Source organism: Falco punctatus (genome assembly GCF_963210335.1).
Source record: "Falco punctatus genome assembly, chromosome: 2".
Lineage (NCBI taxonomy): Eukaryota > Metazoa > Chordata > Aves > Falconiformes > Falconidae > Falco > Falco punctatus.
Window position 1 is genome coordinate 30,300,589 of NC_137581.1, and position 15,725 is coordinate 30,316,313.

The 15,725-nt window shown below is 44.7% G+C and overlaps 1 long non-coding RNA gene across 1 annotated transcript in view; it reads left to right on the top strand.

Moving 5' to 3' along the window:
* The first annotated feature begins 15,486 nt into the window (after positions 1-15,486).
* LOC308058784 overlaps positions 15,487-15,725 on the top strand; it is a 29,196-nt gene continuing 28,957 nt past the window's right edge. The window contains exon 1 of the long non-coding RNA XR_013925963.1: positions 15,487-15,603. This is a non-coding gene — a long non-coding RNA (uncharacterized lncRNA). The remainder of the gene's footprint in view (positions 15,604-15,725) is intronic.

Here is a 15,725-nt window from a genome sequence, read left to right on the forward strand (position 1 = left end):
AAGATGCAAAGCTTACATTTTTCTAGTGAGCCAAATGATCAATAAAATCAAAACATATAAGAAGTACAACTCCCCAGGCTGCCCCAACACAGTTTCTGTATTAGAGTCAAAGCAGGAGCTCATCCTGGCATTTAGGAAGACAGTAAAACCGATAGCCCCTGGTATCTACCTACTCATGCTTCCAGGAGAACATCTGAAGGGTGTAGCTACTTGGCAGCACCTTGGTGAAACAGCCAGTACTTGACATTCCACTGAGAACTGTCAGCTGCACCATTTGGCCCTGTGACTTTAATGAACTGCATAAATTAGTAGGGTGTAATTGCAAGTATAATCCAAGGACAGTCTGAAATGGATTCTTCCAGAGCCTGATGTGGGGTTAGGATGACATGTTTCCCTGACTCCTGGAAATGAGTTAATTTCCATGGCCAGGTTGTCCTAATCCAGGATTTAATCCTTTTCCTGCAGTTCCCTCAGATTTGGAAACCTTTATGCAGAAAAACAGGTCGAAACCCTTCTTTTGATTTCCCTCAGAAGAAGGGCTGTTCAGCCTCTAGCAGTCCCCTGCAAAACCAGTCCCTGCACAGGGAAGGTAAGATTAGGCCTTTAATGAGTACTTCATCCCAGGAATTGATTTTTGGTAATGCAATCTCTTTTGGTTATTTTTTATTTCCTTCCCTTTGTTATTTCTGTATTTTTATCCTTTTTTTGTCGCAGTGTGTTTTCCAGACCCTGGATCCCATATTCAGTTTCCTGAACCTCTCCAATATATGTTCCTGCCATCCTGATTGCCTGCCATGAGAATCGGTTTCCTTCCCTCTGGTTTAGGGGGCAGGGAGGGAGGAAAACTGTTTCCAGGCCAAGCAGCGGTGCCACTCTGGAGATCATTTGGCAGGTTGTGCAGCCTGAGAATGAATCATTGCTTGCAACGCTTAAATCTTCCTCCTTTTCTCACTTTCTCTTTTCTGGGGAGCAAGGAAGAGGTGGTACCAGTGGCTCCTACATTTAGTAACACACGAAGTGAAGGTAAACAGTTAAGATTAAAATTAACTCGACTGCTATGCAAAAGGCAGGCAAACGCAATGGCATAATGCTTGTCAATTACTGGAATTACTCATTTTTAGTAGAAATCACTTATTTTTAGTAGATTTTAAGTGAATCAAACCACCTAGCCTATGTAGCAGCTATATGTAGCAGCTATAGCCTGCTTCCCACAAGATGCCTCCAGTTCTCTCCTGTACAACTGATGGTGGTTGCTCATATCTTCTCTGTAGCCTATGCTTGCTCTTACTTTTCCATTCTCCATCTAGCCACTGCTTGATAACTTTACCCAAGAAGCTGTCTTTTCTGAATCCAGCTTAGTAACCCCCTCTTTCAGCCTGAAATTGTGCTTGCAAGCACGTTAGTTTGCTTTATTTGTGCTCTCAGTCCTGCTGTAGACCCTTACACAAACACCTTAAATACATGGAAATTGTACACAGTGCCTTAGCTTTTCACCTGCCTTTATTTCTTTGTAAAAAACTCTTTTTCATTACTGAAGGTGTAAGTTTAGGAACACAGTGGCGTAATCTTCATAGCCGCTGCCACAGAGTCACCAGCAGAGCCTGGACTGTCAGATCAAGCATGGCCAATAGCTACAGCCAGCTGCTCTGTGGTACCTCTGCTCTGATGGACTTTGCACTTCCTAGCATAGGCTCCGTCCTGCCCCCACAGATTCTCGTAGGACGAGGGTACAGTCTCAAAGGAAGCAAATATGTTTCATGGCTCATCTTTCAAGGGTCAGTGCTTAAACTCACAAATCCATCCTCTTTGACATTATAATCTCTGGTTGTAAAATGGATTTAGTGGTTCAACATTAAAATTTCAGGCACAGTTAAGGAAGGGATTGCAAAGGAGTTAATAAGCAAAATAGTTTAACAAACTTTGGCAGCGAAGGCTGAAAAGCTTAAATGGTCTCCCGATGAAAATAGTTTAGCCCTGGCTTTGCCAGTCTTTGCCTTAAAAACTGTCTTATTTTTGCTTTGGTTTTTAATTTGATCAGTTTTACTGCTTCTGAAACTTAGAGACTTTCGAGCCAGGGAGAAAGCCAGTCAAATATCAGGTAATCATTTTGCAAGCTTTTACACTTCTGCCGGCATGTCTGAGACCTGACATGTGATACCCTTACCATTTAAGCTTCGGACCTCTGCTGAACAGCTACTGACAGTCATGACAAATGGTGTGGGTCTCTGTGGTGGACACAGATGCATTAAGAAGCATCAGAAAATCACCAGATTCCTTTTGCTGGTCATCCCACACATAACATACGAACTTTTGTCCCTGGAGGAGGTTTCATTCATGTCCCCATCAGCTCTTCCCCCTTGGTTTTCTGGCAAGTTTGACTGAAGCGTACCTCAGGGCACAGTCACACCATGCTCTGCAGGAGGTACAGGGATTCCTGCACTGGCTCCTCAGCAAGGGACCCTTCTGATGATGATGCTGAAATGTTGGCAACAAAACACTCCCTAGCATTTGATCATTTCTGTCAGCAAATCCCTTCTCCCTCCAAAAATACAAAAGCATAGAAGGAGAAGCAAGCAAGAGGCTGACCTAGGCTTGGAAGCACATCCCCTCAAATGGCCCTCTGCAGAAGCATTTGTGCTTGCTGAGACAAGGGGAGTGAGCATGGAGCAATTCTGGCTAACTAAGCCAAAAAAATAAGAACAACCGAGGCCTCCGCGATTGCTAAAAACAGCAACTCCTCCACCTTTTGAAAGCAGAGTCAGCCCTCCCTCCCACACTGGCCCAGCTCCCTTGACTCAGCTCTGCTTCCAGCCCAGCACCTGGAGACATCAAGCTATTTCTAAGAATGCGACACAAGGTTCTTGTTTTATCTCTTGTCACTCTACATTTTTGTTAAATGTAATCAACAGGTCCATTACACAAAAAAATTTAAGTCATGCATTGCCGTTTCTGCAGTGGACATCTGGCCACAATGTCTCCCCATTGCTCTGCTCTGCAGTGACTGCTGGAAAGGTCATGCTTATTGTTCCACGCCATTCTAATGCACAATGGTACTACATTAAAGGAAACCACAATAAAAGGGATAATCTTCTCCCATCAAACCCACTTCAAAGTGACTGGGCTCTTCACATACAGCCAAGAGTACTTAGGTGCATAAAGAATGCCAATGTATGACTTTTAACAACAGTTATAGCAGATTAATGAAACAAAAACAAATCTGAACTCTTGGAGGAGATTGAAAACCTTGACTAATTAAAACTTCTGAAAGTAACAAGACCTCATTTCCAAATGCAGAGCTGTTGCACATCTAACACTGTTAGCAAAGAGATTTTTGACCTGGACAAACAGAGCCAAGAAACAGAAGTGCACCTGCTCTATTAAAACAGACACTGGATGCACTGCTGCATCTGGCATTCACTTTCTTGGTTTGGAGAGATGGAAGATCCTTTTTTTCTTGTACAAATACACTCTCACAATGAGTTCACTTTAATGGCCATTTTCAGGATTACAAGCAAGAGCAATGATTGATTCAGGTCGATTAACTCACTGTGATGTCAACTGTTGATACCAAGTCACACACTCAATGTCAGCATGAAAGATCAATGTTACCAGGTGGGTACTCAGTTCATGCATGTTTTCTCTAGGGTGACTCCTCTCCCTCTATTTCATCCTGTCTCTATTAACAAAATAAAACGAAAGAGGAAAACAAAAATAGTATGGGAAAGAAAGAAGGTTCAATGAAAGAAGATAGCGTTATTTGAGCGAAGCCCAGGGCACTGCAGGGCAGGATGGGGTGCTGCTTGAGACACCATGACATTCCATGTAAGGTAGGGAAGCAGGGAAAACCTCGTAGGAGAAATGTGTCAGTGCAGCTCTGACACTGGCCTCCAGTACACTGGGATGCAGAGGAGGTAATTTAACATAGATTTGGTGCCTGCACAGGGAAGGTGGGACTTAATACCATTTTCAAAGCATGGGTGAGCAGGGTGAATGAGATATGCTGAACAATAAGGACAGTGAAGAACAGTTTATGAAGCAAGCTGATGTGATGATATCAATGGACTCTGGGTGATCCTACTAATAAATAAATAATAAATAAAGCTAATAGGTACAATGGAAAGGTTTAAGGAAGGAAGCTGCAGGGGTTAAGTCCATAACCACACTGAAGCTTTTAGAGAAAGTAAAGACACTTGTCTTTGCTGTATTTTCCTTTCATTAACTTATACAAACAGAGGCTTCACAGTGGGTACGGACCTAGGATCAGGGATTAGTTCAGCAACACAAGGGGGTGTCAGTTCCTCTCCAGAAAACATATCAATAAGTTTGCTAAGGAGACAACCGTGGCAAATGCTTGCCAATTAGCAAATAACAAAGGTATATATGTATAGCAACAATTTTCCAAAATAGAAATTCTGCAGAACTGGAGGGCAAGGGGACATTAAGAAACACAGTCTGTTGCAACTACTGTTTCTAAATTACTTATTTTGCATGTCCAAATGTGAAGCCTCTTAAAAGGCCTGGCTTTCAGAAGGGCTGAAAATTTCCTTTTATTGTATAAGTGTATCATGATGGGCTCTTGGGTGTGGGTAAGTCCTTAAATCACCAATTTGAAAATCCCATTTGAAAATCTTTTGTCAACGGATTCTTCAACCCCAGAAAGAAGTCACCTACTTCTGCTGCCTCCCTACAGTAAACCATTCATTATTCCTTTTTTAAGATTTTTTTTTCTTGATGCTATTGAGTTTGAAGATAGACAGGAAGTAATCTCCTGTGAAATAGCCTGTTCTTTGCCAGGTATATCTTTATTCACACACTGGGAAAATAAAGTCCATCAACCCGTAGCTACACTATATCCTGCCTTTCCTGGCAAAAGAAAAAAAAATATCTGACTGGCCCATCCGTGCAGCCAAAGGCGACAGACACCACAGCCATCCCATCCACTGGTGAGGACCTGCTGAAGCCTTGGGGAGGTGGCAAGCCCATAAATCATCTTGGCCTTTTCTAACCATTAAAAATAATGGAAGGTGGAGGTGGTTCGGAGGAGGTGTGCAGAGCAAAGCAGGGAAGATACAGGGAGGAGTCAGAGCCGGGATGATCGTTTGGAAAAAAAAGAAAGAGTAATAGAAAAATGCATATTTTACTGTTTAATGAGGTGGGTGGGTGTGTATGAGTGCACACATGCCTCTCCCGTCTCCTGGAAAGAGGAGGAACTGCTGCCCTGGGTGCCCTGCTACAGCAAGAGCCAGCAAATAAATTCTTGAAAGCAACCCACTGTGCCGAGCAAACACAGCCTCTTCCAGAGGAGCTGCTGGGCTGCCCGTGTGCAGGCCGGAACACCCGTCCTCCTGCCCTGCTTCGCACCATCTCCCACAGGTCAAAAAGGAGGAATTTGAGGAATTTGAAAAGGATGCTGCTTACAACAGGTTGCACCCATGCAGTTGTGCGTCTCTGGGTCTGTAAGCCAGTGGAAAAGTAAAAGAGACCATGAGGAGTTCAATAAAACTTTATCCTTGCAAGGGCAAGGAGTAGAAAGGGATCCCCCTTATCCTAAAGCAATCCTCCACCACTGAGGAGATGAACAGCCAAGACTTTCCTCTCTCTCCCGAAGGATTCAGGCCACAGGCAGCCCTTGCCTAGAGCACTGAATATCCAAATACCACCATGCAGTGGAAAATAAAGCCACAAGTTAGCTCAGGTTATGCACAGGATACCTGTTCCTGGGAGAAGCGTGGCATCTGCCTTGCCTCTTCAGGTGGGCAGCCACAGCAAGGAGAAGGGTGACAAAAGCAAAATAAGCAGGGAGAAGGCCAGAAAGAGTGAGCTCACCGAGAACTTTAAACGCGATATTTGTGTCCAAGTTTCAGTTCTGAGGCATACCCTCTGGTAAATGGGTGCAGCACCAGCATTTATACCAGCAATTTGTTTGGCCTCTGGTCTAAATGCAGCATGCTCTGTTACCTTTGTAAATTCATCTTGCATTATGGCATATCTGCTTACATCTTAGAACTACCTAAGGAGTAAATAATTTGCTCTTTTTGACGGGCATACTGGGAGTTTCAGTCTGTTACCCATTTGCTTTAAATATCAGGCTGTAAAACTGTGTTTGGGTTTTTGGCTGACATCATGGTTAATGATGCACTGTGCCTATTCTCTGGTTGTGAAGGAATTCTCACATTATTACTGGGGTAAGCTAATAATGAATGTTACTCAGAACAAATCTTAAGTTTGTGGTTGACTTGCTGCCAAGATAGGAAATCATGTTACGAGCATTACCTCAATCTATCTCCTCCCTCTCAAGTACAAAGTTTTAATATTAATTCCAGTGCAAGCTATATCTAAGTAAGCAGCGCCTATTTGGTGTGCAATGTGCTGTGCCAACTCCTTTTAATAGTGTCAATGTGGCATTTGTACTGGGGGAACCATCATGGCACCTCACCTTCCCAGGTTTTTTTGGGGGCACCACCTTATTTCTTATGTTCAGCTCTGTGCTCTTCTCTGCTTTGCAAAATTTCCTGCAGCAATTCTCATCAAATGAACTTGCTGTGTATGAGAACATTTAAATAAATTTAATTGCACTTTTTAGCCCCAGAACAGACAGAAGCAACGCACACATCACATAGGTCATACCTGTCAAACTGCAAACACATCAGTAAAGCGAAACAGAGCAGTTCACTTTCAAATCTTCACTTACATATTTGTATAAAAACAGAGCCTTCAGGAACAACCAAATACGTCTGGAATCAGAGTGTTGCAATTAGGGTCTTGTTCACACTAATGCTTGGAATAGCGTTAAACAAACAGTCTCACTGACTGCATTCAAGCTGTGTTAGGGGGTTGCATTCACATTTGGGATCCAACCCACCAGGGCCTTCAGAGCTCCATTTTTCTCTGATGTGGTTACCAAACAGTGGAACATTTCTAGCGTGACCAAAACTTAGTCATGCCTCAGTAACCTAACTCAGATTCCACATCTTCAAGCCCAAAAGTAGTTTGAGGGGCACAATTTTATCCATGCCATCCATAAAATGTAACTTAACCCTGTTTCCCTGATTGCCTTGGATGTTGTGGTGTGCACACATCACCTACCCTGCTTATGTGTGCAGTGTTGTCCAATAGGTCATAAATCCTACGGCTGCTGCCATCCAGTTATGGCATATGGGAATTTTCCTTTAAAAAAACCTCTCCAGTGTTAGCACAGTGGAACTTGTATTCTCCCAACTCTTAGAACCAAGGCTTTCAAACAGCTACGTAATACAAGTAACAGGGGCAAAACCACTATCTACTTTTACGATGGAACGTGATCGGTGTGTGAAAGGTCCGTATGATGTGGTGACGACAGCAGAAGGAGACAGGACTGAGTGACTCAAGCTTTCCTTCCAGGCCCCGTTACCGTGAGGGCTCCCAGGGGCTCTTCTCCTGCTATAAGATAGCGCAGTTCTTTCCACTGACGTGGAGTTAAGTCCAGCTCTGTGAAAACTGAGCTTGTTCCTTGATTTGCTCTTCTCTGAACATCAGGTGAGTTATGGCAGGGGAAAAAAAGACATTTCCTTTCCCACTCATGTCACTGCCCAAAAGTCAGTGGCAAAATTAAAATCCTGAAAGCAGCTTCCTGATGACTTACAGTGACAAGACCCCCAAAATAAAAAGTGAAGCAGTAAGAAAGCAGAATATCTGCCTGAATATGATCCAAAGATTTTTCTTTCCACCTAAACTTTTATCTTTCCCCAACCTAGGTCCAGGTTTCCCTCATAACTACAAAGAGTGTGCTACTTGATGTGGTTTGAAACAACCTTTTTCACCACTACTCAGAAAACAGAGCAGGTGAAGAAGTAATAGACTAAAGAGACATTGTTCTGGGCATCACACCACCTTCTCAGCTAGCAGATCTTCTCCATGACTGTCCTTGGAGCCTTTTCATGTTACAACTGGAAGGTAACCTGATTTTTAAAACCCTAGTCCTATACAGCCAAAGAAAATAAGAGGCTGAAGCAGATTCAAACATGTTGATGAAATACTGCATTACCATATGCAAAATCATGTGTTATATGAGTGTCACTGAGGTCACAGCCTGGAAGTGACACAGTTCTGCCAATACAAAGCCAATTCATCCTGATACAGCAGTTGGCATAAAAGAAGGGGGGGGGGGGGGGGGGGGAAGCCTTGCAGTCTTATTTTATAATTTCAGGATAAGTTTTATGGACCACTGGTTTTGAAAAGTGTGTGTGTGTTTGTGGGAAGTAAGGTGTGGAGAGGGATGAGTGCTTTTATAGCCAAGCACAAGAGACGGTTCTTGAGAAACAGAAGATGTGATCCCACAATGAATTAAGCAGAGCAGTTTTTACACAGAGAAAGCGTTGGAAGGGTGAACCATAAAGAGAGAGAATTTAGTATGTTACCGTAAAATTCTCTCCAACATTAACTACTTAAAGGCTAGTGGTACACAAGCTTTCCCTTTACTACATCAAAAGTTCCACATCCAAGAGGAACAGACTTCAAAGTAGGAGATGTCCAGAAGCGGTCAGAGTAATTTTAGCATTAAAAAAAAAAAAAAAATCTGTATGCAGGAGAGATCCCATTAATGTTCTAATCAGTCCTTTGGCAAACACATTCTTCTGGAGTATAATAAATTTGCATGTGCAGCATGCCAGCACCCAACCCACATTTTTTTCCACAAAGTGGGAGTTGTCTGGGAGTGTTCTCCTAGGATGTCTAGCACCACAGAGCCAGCCTGTACCAGAAATCCCCTCTGTCTCGGCACCCTGATCCAGCTTCATGCCTCCCATCCTCCCTTACTGTGTTTCTTCAGCTCCTCACGCTCTTGAGCCTTTATCTCATTAGCCAACTTGCTCTATCTGCCCACGGAATTCTCCGCCTGATGAAAACCTCCTGCGCGCAGCTTTTCCTGGTCTCGGCGCTTGTCTGCTCTCAGACATGTAGACATAATACGGTCTGAGAAGATCAATTTCTCCTTTGAGGTCCAGTCTTATCTCCCAGACAGTGGTTTACACAGTGGGTTCCCTAGGGAATTTTCTTCTTCACACATGGAGCCATTCCTTTGGCCAAAAGCTAATGAATGTGGCACATCTCCAAAGTGCGCCATGAACACAGGCAGGAAGGATGCACACCCGGGTGGGCTTGTCATGCACTGAGACAACTACTCTGAAGTATGGAGAAAGGCTTTACTGCTGCTGCTGCTCCCCCTTTCCCAAATGGTTGAAATAGCCCTGTCTTTCAGCAAGGACCTTACACAGACAATTTGGCTTTTTTACCCCTGATATTCAGTGTCTTCAAGGTGGACTGGGGCATTTTGTAGCTGAAGTCCAAGGCTCTGTATTTCTCCCCCATCAGCAACTCACCCTGCTACCACCAGACCCTCAGTGCTGTCCATGTTGTGGGTGGTGTTAATGACTGCAGTTCCAGAAATATTAATGACGAGTTCCCCAGCCTCCAGGGAGGGGAAGCAGGGAGGAGGAGCGCTTTGGCCTAGCTTAGGGTAGCTTGCTCCATTTTTCAGCTACATCAGCCCTTTTGTGCAAGTTCCCCATGCCTTCTGGGTGCTCTGGGATGTAGCTTGGATTCTCAGTTTCTCATGGCTTTCCCCGGCACTATGGAACTATGGTCCTTGCAATAGTGCTGGGGAAGCCAATGCCTTGTTTTGTAGGAAGCAGCATGAGCTGGAAAGTTCAGGTCTCAAACACAGACCTCTTCCGATTTGGAAACATCCACACCTGGGATTTGATTAAGGGTCATTTCTTGCTATTAGCTGCCCATGGCTGTACTGATAAGGGCTTGGAGATGAGCTGGTTGCCCTGCCAGACCCCAGGGCTGTGGGCGCAGCTCACGCTGCAGCAGGGCAGCTCACCAGTGGTTTCTGCATGGACCCATGGGCTTCTGGCATGTGGTTGTCCCACTGAGGACTGGGTGGAATAGCTGGAGCCATCAGCTACCACATCAGGGACCTTCAGGGCAAGGGATCCAAAGCCATCAGCTGCCAGCTGTATTGGTATCTCTTGCCTATTTACACATGCCCCAAGGCAAATAAATGCTTTTCCTGCTGCACCCTCCTTTCACACCACCTAGCACAAGACCAGTTGTCCTCCCTTCTTGATGCAGAGCTATGTGGTGTCAGCGAGTGCCCCCACCCCACTCCCTGGGTCAGCTGTCTTTGCCTGGGTAAAGAAATGGCAGCCATGGTTCAGCCCTTCAATTGCCTGAGCATCGATCTAATTTGGGAGTTCTTCCTCCTGCTGCCTGCCCCAGCAAGCCCCATAAATGACCCCCAAACCTCAAATTACCAGCACCCTCCCCATTTCCAGGTAACATGCCTGTTTCCCCAAGACTTCAGCTGCAGAAATAATCTTTTCCCAGTTTTCCTCTAGAGGGACCCTTACCTTGATTTTAGTTTTATTAGCTCTGATTAAAGCACATTGAAGTATAAAGAAGCCTCACTAAACCCAAGCTGCTAACCCTGCAGAGGTAGTGGCACAGTAACTATTCCTACCACAGGCTGTCTTAAAACCAAGGGGAGTCCTGGGTGTGTGAGGAATCAAGACAGGACCACTGCAGTGCAACTACTAAGTTTTACTGAACCATACAAAGCAAATATATTAGTGTGTTTAGTCATAAATGTAATTAAATGTTTCAGTAGCAAATTAAGTGAAGAAACCAAATCAACCACATGTTTTCAGATACTGGGTACATAAATATTAAATTGTTATGAAAGGCATATGAAGAGGAAAATGCAAACATTATGCAGATTTTAATTTCCTCAATTATTCCTAATTCCCCCTGAGCCCTACATTCATTCCCAGTGATTGCAGACAGACTAATCACTCAAAGCAGGACACCATTTAACAAGATGCAGCAGCTGAAACACAGAGTTTGTTGCTGGCTTTGCATTGGCACTGTCAACATGGTGGCACTGTCGTCTCGATCAAGCTCCTTAGCTGCAGGGGACTGGGGTTTGCAACTCGCATCTGTCTGCAGGTACGTAGGTGATGTGCATTTCACACTGCTCTGCAGTCTATCTGGGAAGATCTATCCATCAGCATCTGCCTTCTAAAGCCTACAGAGATCTATTTATGTAACTCCCTCTCTGGAGGAAAGGTGCTGGGAAAGCAGCCAACAGTAAATGGAGTGGGTGTGGGAAAACGAAAAATAAGCAAGCAGAAATACTACATAAAAGAATGACCATATGGTTTAAGCCACAAGCTATATAAGTCACAATTATGAAGTTGTATCTGATAACAGATCCAGCAGAGTAGGTGTGTAGGGCCAGAAGCTCCACAGAGAGGGTCCCAGTGGGGGGTCAGGTGTGGGGAATAGATGTGGGCTTAGAGACCTCCACCAAGCACAAAATAAGTCAGAGCGAGCCCAGAGGTGGCTCTGCCTTTTCCCAACTAGCCACAGACCTGCTTTGGCCATCCACAGACAGCATCCTACAGCCAACACCTGCCACGGCCTCCATTCACTGGCCACAGTATGGAAAAAAAAACAAATGCCAATCAAACCTATACACTGCTCTGCTTTGAAGACTGATATTGCACGGACAAAGTGTTGATTCTGGATCAGGAAAACCATGCACACTCTCCTGCCTTGCTCACGGTCTTCTTAAGGCCACTCCAATGATCTCCAAAGCAACCTTCCAAGCAGATACAGAGAAAAACCTAATGTATAATTCCTCTCTCATTCAGTATCGTGTAATGCACAAGCTGGGACAGAGTTTAATGGGCAACAGCTGTATTTCAAAAATCAAATTAAGTTCTTTGCTCTTCCAATTAATCTTTAGTGCAAGGGCTTCAAAGCAGCTTACTCTACTGGCACACACCACCGGGAGACAGGAGCTCGCTGCCTGCACAGCCTGCTAGCTACCTGGTGTTCAGCACCTTTCAGAGGGTGGGAAATGCTCACATCTTTCCAAAGCAGGAAATAAGGCAGGCTGTACCAGGGGCATCTGAAATGGGTGGTGTAGACCGTCACTTTGGAAAAGAGGAGTCGATTGTCACTTCTTAACCTACACCCAGGTGAAACTATGTGGATTAGCTCCCTCTTCAATCAGGCACCTTAATTAATTAGCACCAGCGTGACAGTACTCCAGCCTGGTGGTGAAAAGGACTCCAGGGATGACAGCAGTCACTTACCAGGGGGGGTGGAGTGGGGGTGTCAGCTGCTTCAAAGGAGAAAGCACTTTTAAAATCTATTAAAATTAATTTATTAAATTTTATATAGATTAATTTTATATATAAATATATATTTCTATTTATATAAAATTAAACAATATAATTAATTTATTAAAATACCATTAAAATCCCACCTTAGACAGCTACTGCAGGATGAGAGGTACTGACTGAGAAGCACTCATTTCCCTCCACTGGTTGCAAAGGGACCTCAAATTTGGATGCTACATCTAGTCAAGGTGAACCCCGCATCTTCACGGCAGACCACCACCCCAAAGCACTCATACTGTGGCATGAAGTTCAAATGAACTGGCCTGTTCCTCATGTAAGACCTCTCTTCATCATTTCGCACCATGTAACAAAATAGACTCGTAGCGTTGCCTTATCCGTCAGCCCGCAGAACTGAATCAGAATTGGAAAGGTCGCTCCAAAAATCCACCTCAACCTACCACTCAGCTTGGACAGGCACCTCTGCAGAGGGTCTCTGCCAGCTCAGCAGTGGTGCTGAAGGTGAGAACAAGGTGGGCAGATTTCATCTTGTATCCCAGCATATTTGGCAAGGAAGTGTGAAAAGGATGAAATGGGAAACATTTTGTTTGTGCCTGTTCACGCCTGTGGGAACAGTGTGCATAAGCAAGTCATTTATCCGCCTCAAGCTTCCTGTGGCAACTAGCAGCCAGATAGCTTGGCAGATGATAACGAAATGAGCATGGGGCAGATCAGACTCGAGGGCACTGTTACATGTAAAGCACAGTTCAGCGCTGTCTGCAGAGCGATACCACATTCGAAAGGAATGAAAAAGCTGAAGAAATAGCTCATCAAACTGAGAAAAGGGGTGACAGACAAAATGACTGCCACTTTTCAAAGGCCATTTCTTCTCCTGCCACCCCCACAAATGAGCTCTAAAACTGATGCAAGCTATAGCAGCGATTTCTAAAGCAGGCAACCCTGCCCCTTGCAAAGATGGATCACAGAATGGAAGTCTGAGATTGACACAACCATTATATAAGTTCCTCAAACCAATACTCCCCAGTGTATTTTGTATGAGCCTTTTTTTTTTTTTTTTCTGTCATATGTCCTTTTTTTTGCCAGCAATGAGGACTTTTTATTTGCAGGATTAAGTGCAATTCTTGCCGGATACTTTTTCAGCAGGAAATGGAATTTTTAGTTGTGGTTGTTCAGTTCTATTTTTCCTTTAAAAGCGATTGTTTCCCAGACTGAATTTCAACTTTTCATTTTTTAAAAAAGTGTCCTTAGACCCAAAGCATTTTAGTGTTTTTATTCCAAATCCAGCTCAAATTCAGTGTGGTTTGAATGTTGTCCTCTGAATTGGACTACCCCATTTCAAGCTACCTCTTCCCCAGTGTAAGGTGACTATCTATGCAGGGAGACACCAAGGTACCCTGAGACTTGTGGCATAGCAGGGATGGCTGAACTCAAATGGAAAAGTGAGACGTCATAGCTTCAGCAGTGTATCTTTACCTGCACTGTAATTCCCAGGAGGCACCAACATGCTGTGCTGCAAACCAGAGCTGTCATTTGCAGCTGAAGATAGTCACATTTTGATTTTTCACACCTAGTGAGGTCCTCTAGAGGGGAATATGATGCAGGCAGAGGAGGGAAAAATAATCAGCACTGTACCAGCCACATGCAAGGACATGCCTGCCCTGTATAATGCAGTGCAATATTCGAGTTAGTCGCACTGGAGTGCCCAGTAACACAGGCTTATCTAAGGTCATTTGTGGTGGGGCAGAGGAGGGGAGAGAAAAACGTATCTGCTCACAGGGGAGATCATCCCAAATTGCCTCCAGGGGCCTGGAGTGGGAGACAGGTAGGAAGTGGGTGCTTGTTTTGGGAAGGCTGTGGTGGGATACCTCGCACAGTGAAGATGTGGCCACCAGCAAGCGCCCCCCAGGATAAGCCATCAGCTTTCTCCCTGTGCAGGGCTGCTTTTCCCATCCTCTCTGTGCTTCTGCATGCATCCAGCTCTCCCAGTGAAAACCTCTGTCACCCAGCTGGGATTTCCATATAGATCACCACCAAAATCCCAACATGCAGTCCAGGTTGAGGGTAGAAGGCTGCACACCACTCATTGCTCTTCAGAGGCTGCAAACACACTCTGCCAAGTTGAAAGGCAGAGAAACCCAGGATTGCTTCTGGCTCGAGGTCCTACACGTGGCAGCAAAAAGTTTTACCTTTCTGCTGCAAGATTTCATTCCTGTGTCAATCCCCTATCAGACGTCATGTTAAGCTTCTAAATTCTCCTTTTGGAGTTTTCCTTTCCAAAAAAAAAAAAAAAAAAAGTGCCATTTCTAGGAGGTAGGAAGCTACAGACTGCTGTCTGGTTTGATGTCTGTGTATTTTTAAAAATGAATGAAAAATGTTCTGGGTGGATACAGAGTAACAATATGTAAGCCTGAGGCATCAGATGGCTAGAAAGCTGTATTCAGTGTGTGCACAGATGTAATTCACTGTAAGGAATATGTGACACCACACAGCAGTTCAAAGTAGCAGGCTGGTACTAATTAGTATGCTCTTAATGACTTCATCCATCAAACCATAACATGTTCTATAATTATACAGCACAGCCATATGACAACCAAATGCCCAACCGCTATTTCATAGAAGATGGTTACACAGCAAAATTCTCTGTTTATTACAAGCAGAAAACTTGCAAAATAACTGCATTTTAAGTTGTATGAGCCCCCAGAATTACTTTATTTTACCCTTTGGCAAGGAGAAAAGGTAAACCATTTGGGTGGAGGAAGGCTGCACACAGACAAGGCAAGGAGGCTCTGGTGGAATTTGCCACTTTTCATACAGAGCTGGGATGTCCACAGCCCGTAACTCCACTTAAAAACACCAAGCGGACATGCCTTGGCCTGACAGAGCACCGAGTACAGTTCAGTGGTGGACACAGCACCAAACTGCAGCCAGGGAGCTGCCTCAAAGGCCTGCAGTGGCCTCAGCATCTTCAGAGGGTGCAGTAGGGGAGAGGATGAAGTTTGTCTATGACAGATCCTGAACTTCCCTGCAGCTGTGGCAGGGCCTTCCCAGGGTCTGGACACTGTCACTGCTCACATCACCTCCACCTGCACCAGCAAGGCCCGGACCTTGGCTCTTTCCCTCTCTAAGGTGAACACGCTGCATCCACCATCAACAGCTACCCTCCTCCCCAGCCAAACAGCACACTCCAGTGCACACACTTCTCCCCCTGGGGAGAGGGTGTGAGATGAAACTCTGCAGTAGATGTTATTCACACTTCTGTGTGAACTACAGAGAGGTGCTCTGGTGCTAGAGCAGAGGAAGGCAGGGGTCTGGCCCCCAGCTTTCTGCAGCCTTTTCTTCATTCCCTCCAGAGAATGAGTCCCTTCACCGCTTCCACCCTCACAGTGACCCCCTGCTTAGTGGCACAGCACAGGTGGAGGTAAGTATAGTTTGTCCACTCATCATTTGTGCAATGCTGACTTCACTCATTTCCCATAAACATCAAAAAAGGTTTCATTTCCCATGTTTTCATTTACTACTTCACCGCTGCTTTTCTTCCAG